General features: G+C 44.0%; 1 long non-coding RNA gene across 1 annotated transcript; it reads left to right on the top strand.

The window, feature by feature from the left end:
* Positions 1-594: 594 nt before the first annotated feature.
* Positions 595-6596, top strand: LOC139678546 (uncharacterized). The gene is made up of 4 exons (XR_011699049.1): positions 595-695; positions 3569-3653; positions 4506-4540; positions 5542-6596. It is a non-coding gene; the product is annotated as an uncharacterized lncRNA (long non-coding RNA).
* The last annotated feature ends 8571 nt before the right edge of the window (positions 6597-15167 follow it).

Below are 15167 nucleotides of genomic sequence, written 5' to 3'. Positions count from 1 at the left end.
CACTCACAGTTGGAGTCATACTTAGTCCAATATCTTGCTTTCTGTTTATTGACATAATCACAGTTTTAGAGACGATATTAATCACTCAGTTCTTTGGAAACATTTGGATTGGTAGAGGAAAAAACATATTTATTTTGAGAAAGCAAATGTTGCAATTAATTTCCACATATTTATACATTTACAAATAATAAACAAAGTATATTGCAAAGTAGTAAATTAGTACATTAAAATATTGATTTGTAAGCCTTGTTTTTCTCTCACAAGATGCTGCAAGTGTGTGATAAATCAGGACTTCTGTAGCACCAGGAAATGCACTGGGGAGAGTCACCTACATTTAAATGTAAACTGTATTTTTTCAGGAGTTTGTCTAACTTGTACTATGACATCTACATAAGATGGACTATGAATCCCTGGAAATGATGCTGGAAATGTTCCCCATCAGCACAGGAATGAGCTGTGGGCTGTGCTCCCCTGTCTTTGCAGAATGGTAAAGAGGGAGCAGGTTCTCTCTGAACTTTGCAAACAAGGAGTTACAGCCTGGGGGGAAACAAAAAGAATAATTTCTTCATTTTCTCAAATGAAAAGTATTTCATTTGTCCCCTGCTTTCCATAGGCTGTGGGAGGAAAGTGGGCCTGCATATCCAACAGAAGTGAAGTGATGCCAACTGGTTGTATAACCCCATGACCTGATCAAGGTAAATGGCTTCTTACTCACTCACTGGTGTTTCCATAATTAATGCAGCTTTCCTGCTCTGAACCTCAGCAATTACCCAGTTGAATTAACTTTTAAAGAATGGTATTCAAACTATGAAATACTTAAATTCAACTAAGATGTAGCCAGATAATTTTGCACCAGTAACACTTATTGAAAACTGGAAGAAAATGTGTGTTTCTGTAGGCAGACACACCCAACCTAACCAGTTTCAAATTTGTACACACTTGCATTAGCAAACTGAAGCTTGCTTTGCTCAACTGAAGCATGAGTCATAAAGATATCAAAGAAAATAACAGCCAAAATTCCACCTGAAGAGGAACACATAATTATAAAATTGGTTGACTCAAACCAACAGCTCTCCATATGCAGAATTATCTTCACTGACCTCTCTGAATGTGCCTTCACAAAGGCAAAATGGTCACAAAAACTCAGGATGGTTTGGCACTGCTGAGCTGCAAGAAGGTGGGAGATGAGTTTTTGGTTGGTTTGGTGTTCCTGTCCTGCAAATCTCAGCTGGGATTAGAGCCCATTGCTCTGGCTGTACAGGAGAACTCCACATTTGTAGCTGTGGCATCGAGACTGAGCAGAAAGAGTTCCCTGTCTGCCCTGGATTGGTGAAATGTAGTTGTCACTGTGAAGGAGAATGGGAAAAACTCTTCACTTGAATTTTCTGAGGGGAGTGATTCCCTGAACTCCAGGGCAGGTGCTCAGTGTTCCCTGCTCAGTGTTCCCCGCTCAGTGTTCCCTGCTCAGTGTTCCCCGCTCAGTGTTCCCCGCTCAGTGGTCCCTGCTCGGTGTTCACTGCTCTGTGTTCCCTGCTCAGTGTTCACTGCTCAGTGTTCCCCGCTCAGTGTTCCCCGCTCAGTGTTCCCCGCTCAGTGTTCCCCGCTCAGTGTTCTCTGCTCAGTGTTCCCTGCTCTGTGTTCCCTGCTCAGTGTTCCCTGCTCACTGCTCAGTGTTCCCTGCTCAGTGTTCTCTGCTCAGTGTTCCCCGCTCTGTGTTCCCTGCTCTGTGTTCCCTGCTCAGTGTTCCCTGCTCAGTGTTCACTGCTCAGTGTTCCCCGCTCAGTGTTCCCCGCTCAGTGTTCCCCGCTCAGTGTTCCCCGCTCAGTGTTCTCTGCTCAGTGTTCCCTGCTCTGTGTTCCCTGCTCAGTGTTCCCTGCTCACTGCTCAGTGTTCCCTGCTCAGTGTTCTCTGCTCAGTGTTCCCCGCTCTGTGTTCCCTGCTCTGTGTTCCCTGCTCAGTGTTCCCTGCTCAGTGTTCCCTGCTCTGTGTTCCCTGCTCAGTGTTCCCTGCTCACTGCTCAGTGTTCCCTGCTCAGTGTTCTCTGCTCAGTGTTCCCCGCTCTGTGTTCCCTGCTCTGTGTTCCCTGCTCAGTGTTCCCTGCTCAGTGTTCCCTGCTCAGTGTTCCCTGCTCAGTGTTCCCCGCTCAGTGTTCCCTGCTCAGTGTTCCCCGCTCAGTGTTCTCTGCTCAGTGTTCCCTGCTCAGTTTTCACAGCTCTGTGTTCCCTGCTCAGTGTTCCCCGCTCAGTGTTCCCTGCTCAGTGTTCCCTGCTCAGTGTTCCCTGCTCAGTGTTCTCTGCTCAGTGTTCCCTTCTCAGTGTTCTCTGCTCAGTGTTCCCTGCTCTGTGTTCCCTGCTCACTGCTCAGTGTTCCCTGCTCAGTGTTCCCTTCTCAGTGTTCTCTGCTCAGTGTTCCCTGCTCTGTGTTCCCTGCTCACTGCTCTGTGTTCCCTGCTCTGTGTTCCCTGCTCTGTGTTCCCTGCTCAGTGTTCTCTGCTCAGTGTTCTGATGGGGAGAAAGGAGTATTGCAGAAAATAATTTGCCCAAGCCATTTTAGACGTTCACATTTCCACATACATACCTTGATGTTTACATATTTACACATCACAGAACAGGCACATCCAAAGTCCCCCAAGTGAGGCCTCTGTGGTGGGCTGGGATCAGCTTTGCCTGGAGCCTGATATGTAACGAGGGATTGTTTGCCATTAGGACCTGGAATTCTGCACTTTGGAATACAGAGCAGGCAGAGATGGGAAGGTTTCACCTTGAATGACCTACAGTTCCTACAGAACCTGAGAGCAAAAACCTGATCCCACACAAAGACGTTTCCCATCAGCTGAGCAGCTTCAGTCTCACCATTGCAGTGATGCTTCTGTCCCACTCCCCAGCTCAGACAGGGGCTTTGAGTAGCACTGGCTCACAACACTTCCCATATTGAGGTGTTAGCAATGTTTAGAATAAATCTAGATGTCTTAACATCTGCAGCATTAGCTGCTCATAAACAGAAATTCCTGCCATTAAGAGATAATTGGATATGTTTGTAATTAAGTAACATTCTCCAGTGAAATGACACACATTATAGTTCTTGTGTTAGTTCAAATGTCATTGGTATTAAAATGCAAGACAGACTTCCCTCAAAGGAACCCCAGAAAGTTTTCACTTCAAAAAGTGAGGTGTATGATGGGGGTGTTTTCCTGACTAAAACATTGTGGAGCTTTTGTGAGTCTGCAGAGTTTGGAAAGAGCTGGAGCTGTAGGAGCTCAGAACTGAGGTACTACTGTGCAATTCCTTTGGAATTCCTTCATGGAAAATCAAATGTGAGGCATGTCCTTGGAATGACAGTGAGCTCAGGAAGGAGCCTTTCCTTTCCTTCCTCCTCCTTCCCCTGTATCAGGCAGTACAAGATGCCAACATGCATTAACTTCTTGTATAATCTTCAATAGTGTCATGGTGTAACAGGAAACACAAAACACTCTGGGAACTCCATATGGAAATCCTGTGTGATTATTTCTTGCACTTGATTGTAAGTGTAGAGCAAGACTAGACAAAAATTTTTTTTTTAATTCATACAGACAAATATTTCTGGAGTTACAGCTGGGAAATGGTGAGATGGGAGAGAACAGAATTCTTTTCCCCACATCTGCAGGAGTGCCCTGGGTGAGTTGACAGTGAACATTGTGCAGCTTTTCTCCCAAATTTTGGAATGTTGCTGCTGCAAGTCTGTGCCACCTGCACCTCATTTCATGGGACCAGCTGTGCTGCTGTTCCTTTGGCCATAACTGCAAAGTTCATCTTTTAGGTTGGGATTTCACCCAGAAGAGTTGTGAAGAAAACCAATCTGAAATGGCAAAGTGCAGCCCCAGCCCCTGCCCTGCCTGCCCCTCTCCACCTCGGGGGTTCACACTCATCCTCTGGCTCAGCTCCACAGGGAATGAAAACCCAAAGGCACCCCCAGAACCCTTTTCTCTGAGCTGTTCTGGGGCAGGCACAGCCACAGGTTCTGCAGTGGCACAGGAGCAGATCAGATGGTACTGCACAGGGTGTTATAAATCTGTCTGACATCACATATGAAAGAGATTTAATAGGTGGCATTCAAAGTATTCACAAGTAGTTCAATGACTTACAAATTCTTGATAACTTGCTGCCTTGACTAAAAGAATGAACAGAAAACTGCTGGCATGTATTTAACATTTTTACTGAGAAAATCCTTGTTTAGATGTTTGCTGTCAGAAAAATATCAAACATTTGGTATGAAATGGTACTAAAGTCTGTTTGCAAAGCACATCAAAGTAACTCTAGTAACTAAACCTTTCTCATTCTAATAATTAAACCTTTCAGCTCCACTCTTCTATTTAAATGAAATGTTATTTCTGTAAAGATTTTTCTGCCTGCAGGTACTGAGACTGTCCTGGTTATTTATCTTGACACAGCACTTAGATTAAAACCTATAATGACCTGTTGTTTGCCAGGATTGTAACCAAATTGTACAATTTATATTTGTGTACACAGGCTCAGCTGCTGCAGTGCTGGGACTCCCTTGGCAGGTGAGGGCCACGGTTGTTCCTGCATCTTCTTTGTGGTTTTTGACAAGTATTTTCAAATGCAAATGCCTGACATTAACTAATCTTGGCCTAATCTTCAGCCCCAGTGCCTCGACATCCCTGCTGCACCAGGGAATAGTCAGTGGTTTTAAATGACCTTTTACTGCCTTGGAATATTTTAAATTTCTGTTCTACTGCAGCTCAAAACTGCAACCTGTGTTGTTTTAATTTCCCTGGCATTAACTGCTGAAAAAAGGGAATTTATCAGATGGAATAGTTAATGCAGGGACTGGTTTATGTGTTTGATAATGCAGGGGCTGGGGACAGGTTGCAGCTTGTCTGTAATTACAGCCCATACAAAGCCATTACAGCAGGAGTTTCTATAGGCACCGTTCCAGGGACAAGCTGGGTTTGTTCTAAATAACAAATACAGCAGCAATGCAGAGTGTGGGAAACAGCACATTCCATGCAGGGAATGCTCCTGCTGCTGGGCTCCCTTGGGCTGGAGAAGGCACGAAAAATGTCATTAATTGGGGGTTGTTAGGAAGAGGTTGGGAGTGATTGTTGTGCCAAATTAGGAGCCTGGAAGATAAGCCCAAATTCACTGGAAAATTCCTTCCTGTCACTATCTGGGAAGAATCTGTGAAAGGAGGTTAATTGGCTGTTCTTTAAAATCATTGTAAAAGTCATTTTTTTGGGAAAGCACCTCCCTCCTGCCAGTGCCTGCTGAGACCCGGGGGCTGTGCCAGGTGTGCCAGGGAGGGATGGCCACGCGTGGGGAATGTGCAGCAGCATTTTTGGTTGATGACAAGGACCAGGCTGGGAGATCCTGGCGGCTCCTCCTGCCTGCATTCCTTTGCTTCATCCTGAGAGGGAATTTTCTCCACGGCAGGGAGAAATTTCTGCCATTCCTGGCACTCAGGCAGTGGCTTTCACTGTATCTCTGCATGCAAAGCTCATGATTTCTTTTGATGATTCTTCTCTGTTTGTGTTTTCATCCTTAGGGAATATGGTTGGAACACAACAGACACCTGGATTTTCCAAGGACTCCTTGTAAGAGCCAAGAAGGCTTTTCTATCCAGCAACAAGGATGGCACTGGTGGCTTTGGTGAAAAATAAACACCCAAAACCCGGGAACAAAAGAAATTGGCCTCAAATAACCAGTTATTCCACGTGCTGGAAGAACTGGGAGTGCACAAGGGAGAGAAAAGATGCAAAGCCCACAGTGGGAACTGCTGAGCTCCACCAACTTCTCATTGTTTTTTTACCCTCAAATCTTCAAAACCTGCACTTTTTGGGGGGTTTGGTTGGGTTTGGGGGTTTTCTGGTTTTTGGGTTTGGATTGTTTGGGTTTTGTTCGTTTGTTTCTGATTTTTTAAAATTTTTATATTTCTGTCATCTTTGTTGCTTTGTTTTACTCAAAAGTCCTCAGGGACAGGGTTTAAAACATTCATTTATTGAAGGACATTTTATGGAATTCCTGTGCTACAGAAGAAAGGAATGGATATATCTAATCCAGTTTCTTGTGTGGGAAAGGAAAATGGTGTCAAAATCAGAGAATAAAAGGGAAGAAGAATCTTCTTCAGGGGCTGCAGCTGCAACATTATTTATGAGTTGGGATGAATCAATCATTTGCCAGCCCTTTACTTGCTCTGCCTCCTGTAAGATGGTGCAAAATGACAGTTTTTCATGAACGTGTCCTGACTAAAAAGAAAAAAATGATTTCACATCTTGATAGGGACAAATGGATGCAATACAATGGCAGAGGACAGTTGTTGTTTCATTTGGTGAGCAGGAACCGTGGGATTCTTTGCAAAGTTTCTCCTTAAAGAACAAAATCTATCAGGAGATGTTCCAAGAAAATATTTTGGACAGTCCTTCTGCTCTGGAAAGACTTTCAGAAACATTGGCCATGGGATCTTGGCTGGTTCTCATGACTTTGGTGATGATGCTTATCATTCTTATTACTATTATTATTTTTATATAGCTGATTAAATGTCATAACACTTGGAAATTAATGTTCTGTTTAATTACAATAGAAGGACAGCTCTTAGGTGTAGTGATGACTGGTCTTTATTTCACTGCCTTTGAAGTTTAACTCCACCCTGCAAAGCACCTTCTTCCTGATTTCCACCCAGGATTCCCTCTGGGAAATGCTTGCACAAGGCTGGTGTTTGTTGCCATCGACTCAAAACAACACCAAGGTTACAAAGGAAAGTTGTTTGGAGTCTGAGCCACCATCAAGTTGCCTCCTCACTTATTGTACCTCTCCCGGTGCTTTGGGGAAGGTAATTCTGAAATACTCCCATTTCTGCTCTGCCCTGTAAAGTTTCCCAGCATGGTCTGTGCTGTTCCAGTGTGACCTGCCTATAAATATTTCAATTATGAACTAAATTATAGACATATATTTTATTAAAACTAGCCAGATCACTTTCATGCAATACTATTTTATTTTGTACATTTTCTATATTTTCCTGTATAAATATTCTGTGTGATTCCTGTCGCTTTCCCCCAGTGTTGTATTTTGTTCAGTGATAGTTGGCACTCCCTGTGGTATTTGTAGACAAACAAAGCGACAAAGCTACTTCAGACTCAAGATTTGTTTTCAAAGTTTGTTCATATTTTGAGTATCCCAGAACAAGGTAACTTCTAGAAATTAAAACACAAAATTGATCTCAGTGAGAGAAGTCAGGTCTGGAACACAGAACATAATCTGTAATTTGTAAAGCTCAGGAGAAAAGCTGAAGATTCTCAATGTTAAGTTTTATTGTGTGTCTGCAAATGCTACACAGAGTACAAACTATCATCATTACAGTGATGCTGTGGGTTTGAGTCACAGTGTAAGACTTTTACACACAGCTTTTGGGACAATGAGGCTCTGCAGCAAATCCTAAATTCTTCTGTAATCATTTATAAAAGCAATTCTGACACTGCTGGCCTTTGAGAGAAGCTGCCCCATCCCTGGCAGTGTCCAAGGTTGGATGTGGCTTGGAGCAGCCTGGGACAGTGGAAGGTGTCCCTGCCCATGGGGATTGGAACTGGATAATCTTGAAGGTCCCTTCCAACCCCAAACCACTCTGTGATTTTTAACCTTCTGTCTGTGCCCTTTCCCATTGTGATTTGCCCAAAGAGCCAGAGCCTGCCAAGACACTGATTTCTCTCTCTGGTGCTGTCAGGTATTTCTGGAGAGTCTGTTTGGGTTTGGTTTGGAGTGGAAATTTTTTTGAGATTATTAAATTCGATGTCTTACAGTTTTAGCCTGTGAGAGGAAATAACTTTTCTTTCTGTTCACCACAAACAGTTCTAGAAATAATGGTCTCAAGTGGCAGCAAGGGAAGTTTAAGATAAGCTTGAGGGAAATACTCTGCTGACAACAGTTAAGTCATGGAATAGATTATCTACAGAGGTTATGCTGTTGCTGGAAAGGGACTGACACACTTTAAGATACATTCAGGTGTAGCCTTGGCACGAGCACACGTTGTGACAGGACCTCTCAAAGTCCTTCCACCCCTCACTGTCAAAGAATTAAGGAAAGAAATGAAGTGTGCCCATTTTCTTTGGCTTATATTCCTCCCCTTCCCTTGGCAGCACCAGCTGTGCCCCTGCTGTGCTTTTATTCTGCTGCTGTGTTGGTTTATCCCCTGCTCAGTTTGGGTGGCTCAGAGAGGCAGGTCTGGCAATGCCTTTGTGGTTCTCTTTCACTTTTCTGACTGACAAAGGATCTTTACAGTATGAATGGAATTGTAGCAGGCATTCTTACAGCCCTGCCATGCCATGACCAACAAATGGCAGTGCACACAGAAGTGCTGAAGGACAGAGATGAGATTTGCACCCTCAGAATCCTGTCCCTCGAAACAGGACATTCGAGGAAATAAAACCACCCAATTGTCTCCAGGGAGCTGCACTGCATTTTATCCTCGAAATATCTGCCATAGGCAAAGAGTTTGTCATTTCAGCTCTGCAGTTCTAATCTGTGCAGCCAGGACAGTTTTTCCAGGTGAGGAGGTGTTTGATTCCCTGGGCTGGGGAATGGTGGTGAAGCTCCTTTGACAGAGAGCTCTGTCATGTCCAAAATCCCAGAATGAAATTCTTTGCACGTGTTTATGCATTCAGTGAAATCAGAGGTCTTTGTGCTGTGTTTACTGAACAGCTTTTCTGAGATATAAATACCAGCACATTCTGGTGGGTTTCTAACAAACAGAATGGTCTGCTCAGCCCCAATATGGTCCCGTGTTAGAGCAGATTGGATGGTACCCTTTGATGATGGGAAATGCATTTAAATCCCATCCAATGGCAGGGATGGGTTATAAATTTAGAGCCACTGTGGGTGTAGAGAAGCTGATGGTGTGGCATTATTCCTTACGTGCCTTCTATCAAGTTTTGGCTCCTGTTCTGCTCAGTGATTGCACATTAGCATTCTCCTTGATCTGTGGTGCGTGACACTTCCTGCAGGACTGGTTTGAACGAGTCCTCCTGCTTAGACACTATTCTTTCTCCTGCTCCTGTCATTAGAAAAACTTATTATTGATAGTTGATGATTTTCCAGAACTCTTCCCAGTTCCTAAAACTCCAGACTGGATACTCAGGGCCAGCCATGTCTCAGGAACAGCACTGATAGATGGAGAGATGGGGACTGATGGATAGTTTTGGAAAGGCTCCTGGTGGTCCCTCTGCTTTGGCCATGGGGAGAAGGTGCTTCTGTGTCTTTCTGACTGATCAGTTGGGTTGGCAGGTGACTTGCAATTAAAATAATGAGCCAATTACTAAGTTGGGTTCTGGAAGTGATAGCGGAAATTGCACTGACCACAGAATTAGTACTTTGTGAATTAGTAGCTTGTGAGGAGCAGAGTTCTCTCCCTTCACTCTCACTGCCTGCAGAGCTCCTGCCTCTGTGTATTAATTACACTGAGTTTATTTAACCCTGTGCTCTGTGCTGTGAAGTGTTTCATCCTTAAACAAGTTGAGCTGCAAGAGTGGGGGAATATCCTTTGTGATACAGTTAAAGGGTGGTAGTGGTCACTGTTATTATTTTTAAGCCAGAATTTTAGCAGTAAAATAATAGCTGAGAAGTGAACAAAGCCAGGTATGGCACAGACCATCCCAAGGACAAACACCTGGTGTCTGACATTTGCCACCTCTTATTTATCCATCTGTTTTTAAAAAGTTCCAATATTCTTACCTTAAAATAATAAATTCTGTTTTTCAGGTGGTATAAATTATCATGGAGACCAATGCAATGGAATTAAAATGCAAATTTCCACTGCAAAGAAAGTAAAACCCTCTCACATTGATCACCTTCAACAGCCTCTCAAGGAAGGGCTGTTCTCATGAGGGGTATTACCAAATATCTCTTGTTGCCTTTGAGATTTTATGCAAACAGATTTATGCTCCTAAAAGAGCTTCTTTAAAAGCTTTTAAGCCTCTCTTAATTAGCCCTAAAGTCTGGAGCTGTTCATGACTGAAGATCCTGCTTGTCCACTGGTGTAACAGCAAGAGGAGGGAGGGAAGTCACAGATATCAATGACAGGGAAGTCACTGATATTGATGACAGGGAAGTCACTGATATTGATGACAGGGAAGTCACTGATATTGATGACAGCTCTGAGCTACTTGTATCAATTCCTGCAGGTGAGTGACTGACATGACTAAACGTGCATGAAAACATCACTGCCAACTCCAGCTGCCTCCAGGCCACTTGTGTAGCACCCTCAGAGCCCAGCTGGACAGGACAAGGGGCTGACACAGCCCTTCACTCAACAGAAGCAGCTGAACTGCTGGTTAATACACTGTCCATGTATCAGAGAAATTGAGATGGAAAATGTGTCCCTGGGAACACTGAAATGTGCTCTGCAGTTCCACCAAGGCACTCCAGAATCTGCTGCTGGCTGAGCACTTGGAGGGAAGGGATTGATTGTGTTATTCCCTTATTTCAGGAAAAAAAGAAACTGAGTGTTAAAGCAGATTCTTTAGAACTGAACTAATGCAGAGCAGTTCATCAGGCAGAGGCTTGTTTGATGTCCCTGTGTCGGTAAACTTGCTTTTTAGTATGTGTGTATCTGAGAAATTATGCAAGTGAAGAGTTTTCTTGGCAAATATAAGAAGGCACAAATAAAAGTAGTTGCAAAAGAACAATTATGTATGAAGCAGGCACTGAAAGCAGAGCAGGAAGGCTGAAGTATTACCTGGGTGTGAAGAAGGTAATGTAGAAAACATAGTCTGGTGGCATTTAAATGCATCTTTATCAAATGGAAAAATGTTTGAGGAAATAATCTGATATAAACAAAAAAGCACCACCTAATTCAGACTGAAATAACAGCACGAGATTTTGGTACTGTGCACATGTAAAGCTCTAAACCTCCATAAATCCTCAGTGTCCCACAAGAACCTGCTCAGAGTGCTGGCTGGGAACACCAACAGCCAGGGCTGAGGGGAATCTGCTCCTTTGTGGAGCTGCTCTGAGTGAGGAAGGGGAAGGCAATCAGCGAAAGCCAAGACTCTTTAATCTCTGCTTGCTCCATGGACTTTGTTCTCTCTCTGCTTTTTATGCAGCCCATGTGCACAGACCCAGCCAGGGGGAAGGGGCAAAGTGTAACTCACTGCCAAGAAACGAGTTACCCTCCCTGGCACCACGGGCAGCTCTAAAATCCCATTTACAGCCCCCTGAACTTGCTTGTCTGGGCCAGGAGGAGATCCGTGTATTGAGAAAAGAGTCATCAGACTGAGAGCTTGAAACTGGAAAGGCTTTTGGGGCAGTGACAACACTCACCATGGTGAGCTGTGTTACCCCACAACGTGATCCCTTCAGCATTCCCAGGTTACCATGTCAGGAAAGAGTCTTGCAGGATGGATGTTTGTGCTTCCTAAACTCCTCTGTAACCCTGAGGACACCCCTGGCTCGGGGCAGGGGCTGCTTTGGCACCAGCCCAGGACAGGGGTGGCTTGGCTGGGGTATAATTAATGACTGAATTCCCGTTTGGGCAGAGGGACAAACAGACTGGGCAGCTGCTCTGCTGCCAGGGGGCACCCAAGTGTGAGAACAGACAGTGGAACTGGGGCACAATACAAATGCCTTCCCCCCAAATCCCAGCAATGGCTCTAATTGTGAAACTGAAATTAAAATCAAGACCTATTTCACTGAAATAGTTTGATTTTTGACTCTTTTCCAAGTTGAAAAAATAAATAAATAAACAGATACATACATACATACATACATACATAATAAGTAAATAAATAGCTAAAGAGTCATTATAAAATTAAGTGTAACAGCACGTTCTGTCCCTATCAGCACAAGGATCTCACTTCTGGAAGAATAAGTTAAAACTTGTCAGGTGGCTTGTGGGCTTAAAAAAAAAATCCAAACCACACCACAACTCACACAACACAATCAGGAACCCAAATATTCATCGCTTCACATCAGGCTCCTGTCTGAATTCTGTCTGTGCTAAAAGGTTGTACAAGATAACAAGAACTTTTATGGGCAAATGAGTGATAAAAGCCTTAAATGGAAGCTCTGGAGCCCAAACATCGAGTCCTGTTGAACAGAACTCTTTCATGTTTACGCTGCCAAGTTGCTGATGGTGCATAAAGTTGTTCGTTCTCTTCATAATGAGCTCGTTAGAGGAACGCCCAGCCCCCAAAAATGTGTTACCTCCTCGGAGATCTGCATTTTAATCAGCTGATGAAACAGATGTGGGAGGATTGTCATGAGCTCTGGCTCTGAAATCCCAGAGAAGTAACTACAGATCTAGGGGGGAAAAAATTATCAAGGTGGTTTCCTTCTTTCTACCTGCCCAGTAAGAGGCAAATTAGAAATTTAAGCTGTCTCAAAAGTCCTAATTTAAGGACTCAAATTGAATTTTTTTAAATTAAATTCTGCACAATGTTTTGCTTCAACAAAACCAAAAACTTGGAAAATGCATCCACAGCCTGGAAACTTTCCCAGCTTGCACAGAGACAGAACATAAACTACAAACAGCAGATTGAAATTTCAGGTATAAATTGTAGGAATATACCAAAATTTAGGTCACTCCAAGGGAGAGGAACTATGGAAAAAACCTTAAATTTCATGACAGAAAGATGATATGGAATATATTGAGCCAAATAATATAGTGCAGGAAAGAAACTCTGTAGGTCCCAATGTGGGACAAGGTACTGTCAGCCTGTCTGGCTGCTACAACAGGCAGGAGTTAAAAACTGTAGTTCCTGGTGGCCCAGGAGGATGAAGGAGGTTCAGCCATCCCCACTCCAGTCTCTGTGCCCAGATTGCCAAAAATATTCAGATATTTTGTTCTAATCTGTGTGTATCCAGGACACACATTGACCACAGGTCTCTTCACTACACTTGTTATTTTAAATTCCAATCACCCTCCATACCAGAGAAATCTTAGAGCAGTTGAATAATTGTGGAGATGATGATGCATCAGGAATTAAGTAAATCCTAAGCCATTTGTTCATCTTGGTAAGGTTTTGGGTGGAAAAAGTTTATAAAATCTGTAGTAGATTTTATTTACAGATGCTAGGAACTTATTCCCTTGCTTTTGATAATTTTATATTCTAACCACTTTTCTGTGTTATTGCCTAAGGATTTCTGATTTTCTTTAAAGACAGACCAGCTGTTTGTATGACACATCTCAGGCATGTACAAGTAACAGCAAAGATAAATAAACACCCAAATACCTGCCTGGTTTTCCAAAAGAAGTCCCAGTTGCAGCTCCTTTATCTCCTTTAGTAAAGAGGATTGTTCCTCAGGCAGTCTGTCCAGGACAGGGAAATGCAAATTGTTGCTTTGGAACTGAACTTGTTTCCTGCTCTTTGGTCATAATGAATGTAATTTCTGGGTGTGAAACTGCAAATATCTGAGTGCTCAGAGGAGCTGCTGCTCTCTGTGTTCACAGCTCTGCAGGCCCTTCCCTTTATCAGCACCCCTGAACTGGAAATCAGAACTGGCAGCACAGCAGAAATGTCACTGGTGGCTGCTCAGGCTTTTGCAGTGTCATGAACAAAGTTTAGCATCATCTTTTTATTTTATCCTAAGCCATATCCCCGGGTAAAATCCTGTATTTCATAGAATCATAGAATGGATTGGGTTGGAAAAGACCTCTGAGATCATCAAGTCCAACCCTTGATCCAATCCCACTGTGATCACCAGCCCAGGGCACTCTGTGCCCTGGGCTGGTGATCACAGTGGGGTTGGATCAAGACGTGGTGGATTCTCACTCAGTGCCCTGGGCTGGTGATCACAGTGGGGTTGGATCAAGACGTGGTGGATTCTCACTCACTGCCACATCCATAGAATCACAGAATCCATTGGGTTGGAAAAGACCTCCGAGATCATCAAGTCCAACCCTTGGTCCAACTCCAGTCCCTTTACCAGATCATGGCACTCAGTGCCACGGCCAAGCTCACCTTAAAAACCTCCAGGGATGGGGAATCCACCCCCTCTCTGGGCAGCCCATTCCAATCCCTGAGCACTCTCTCTGCAAAGAATTTCCTCCTGCTCTCCAACTTCAATGTCCCCTGGCAGAGCTTGAGCCCATCGTGCCCCCTTGTCCTATTGCTGAGTGCCTGGGAGAAGAGACCAACCCCCACAAAATGTTATTTTCCTAAGGGGCAGCCAAAGAAAGCAAATCAAACATTAGAAGCTGTAGTAGAAAGCAAAAAACTGTAATCATCATTGAACCATTGTGTAAATCCATGATTTTTCCACACCTGGAATACTGTTCAGGGGTCTGTTAGAACTGAAAGGGGATCATGAAAAGGGCATCAATCCCTCATGGTATGCAATAAAATACCTGTGTAGATGATTGAATAGGGCTGTTCTTTTCTAGCCTAGAAGAGAGAAGAGTTAATGGAGAAATGCTGGAGTTGCCTGGAAGAACTGAGGGCTGTTGAACTGGGAGTCAGGATCAAAAGGAGGTTCCTCAGTGGCAGATCTGTTGGAATTCCTGAGGGCTTTGCGAGCACCAGAAGTTTCCACAAGCTCAAGGACTGGACTGAGCAAAGAAGGTTACTGGTAAGAAAAAAACATATTGTCCTTAGGAAATACCCCAAGTAGAAAATAATTAATGAGTGGGAAAGTGCTGGGAGAGAAGTGTCCCACTGGCTCTTCCTCTTTGGACACTTTTTGGAATATACTGAGGGTTCTTTAGTACTTGCTGCTGCTTGAGGTGTAGGTGGTGTCTTGATCTGAACCAGTGGAGTTTTCTTATATTTTTAATTAAAATATAAATAGTCAACTCCTGCTGTCCTAAAACAATTCAAGGTATTCCTATTATGTACTTTTTAATTATTTTCTTGTGGGAAATGGAGTGTGTTGTCATTGCAGAGGCACGAACCAGAAGGGCAGAGGATCAGGCAGCATGAAAAACAACCTGTCATCCCTTCTCTCAGCATTCTCTGGCCTGAGATTGGCATGGGAATGTGGCAGATGGGGCTGCAGGTGCCACAGGGCCAACACTCCAGCACTGGCTGCCTTTCCCCAGGCACACCTTTGCTCTGGACTCCTCTGTTGTTCCCCTTCCCTGCTCCCCTCAACCCCCTCTCCCCAGGGGGACCCCAGAAAGCACAGCTTGTTGTCCAGGTAGCTCCAGAAGACAAGTCATGAAGCCTGACCTGCACAGAGGGGGCTGTG

Source organism: Pithys albifrons, chromosome 14 (assembly GCF_047495875.1).
Source record: "Pithys albifrons albifrons isolate INPA30051 chromosome 14, PitAlb_v1, whole genome shotgun sequence".
Classification (NCBI taxonomy): domain Eukaryota; kingdom Metazoa; phylum Chordata; class Aves; order Passeriformes; family Thamnophilidae; genus Pithys; species Pithys albifrons.
The sequence above is the reverse complement of the archived record's forward strand: the minus strand, read 5'-3'. Positions and strand labels throughout refer to the sequence as shown.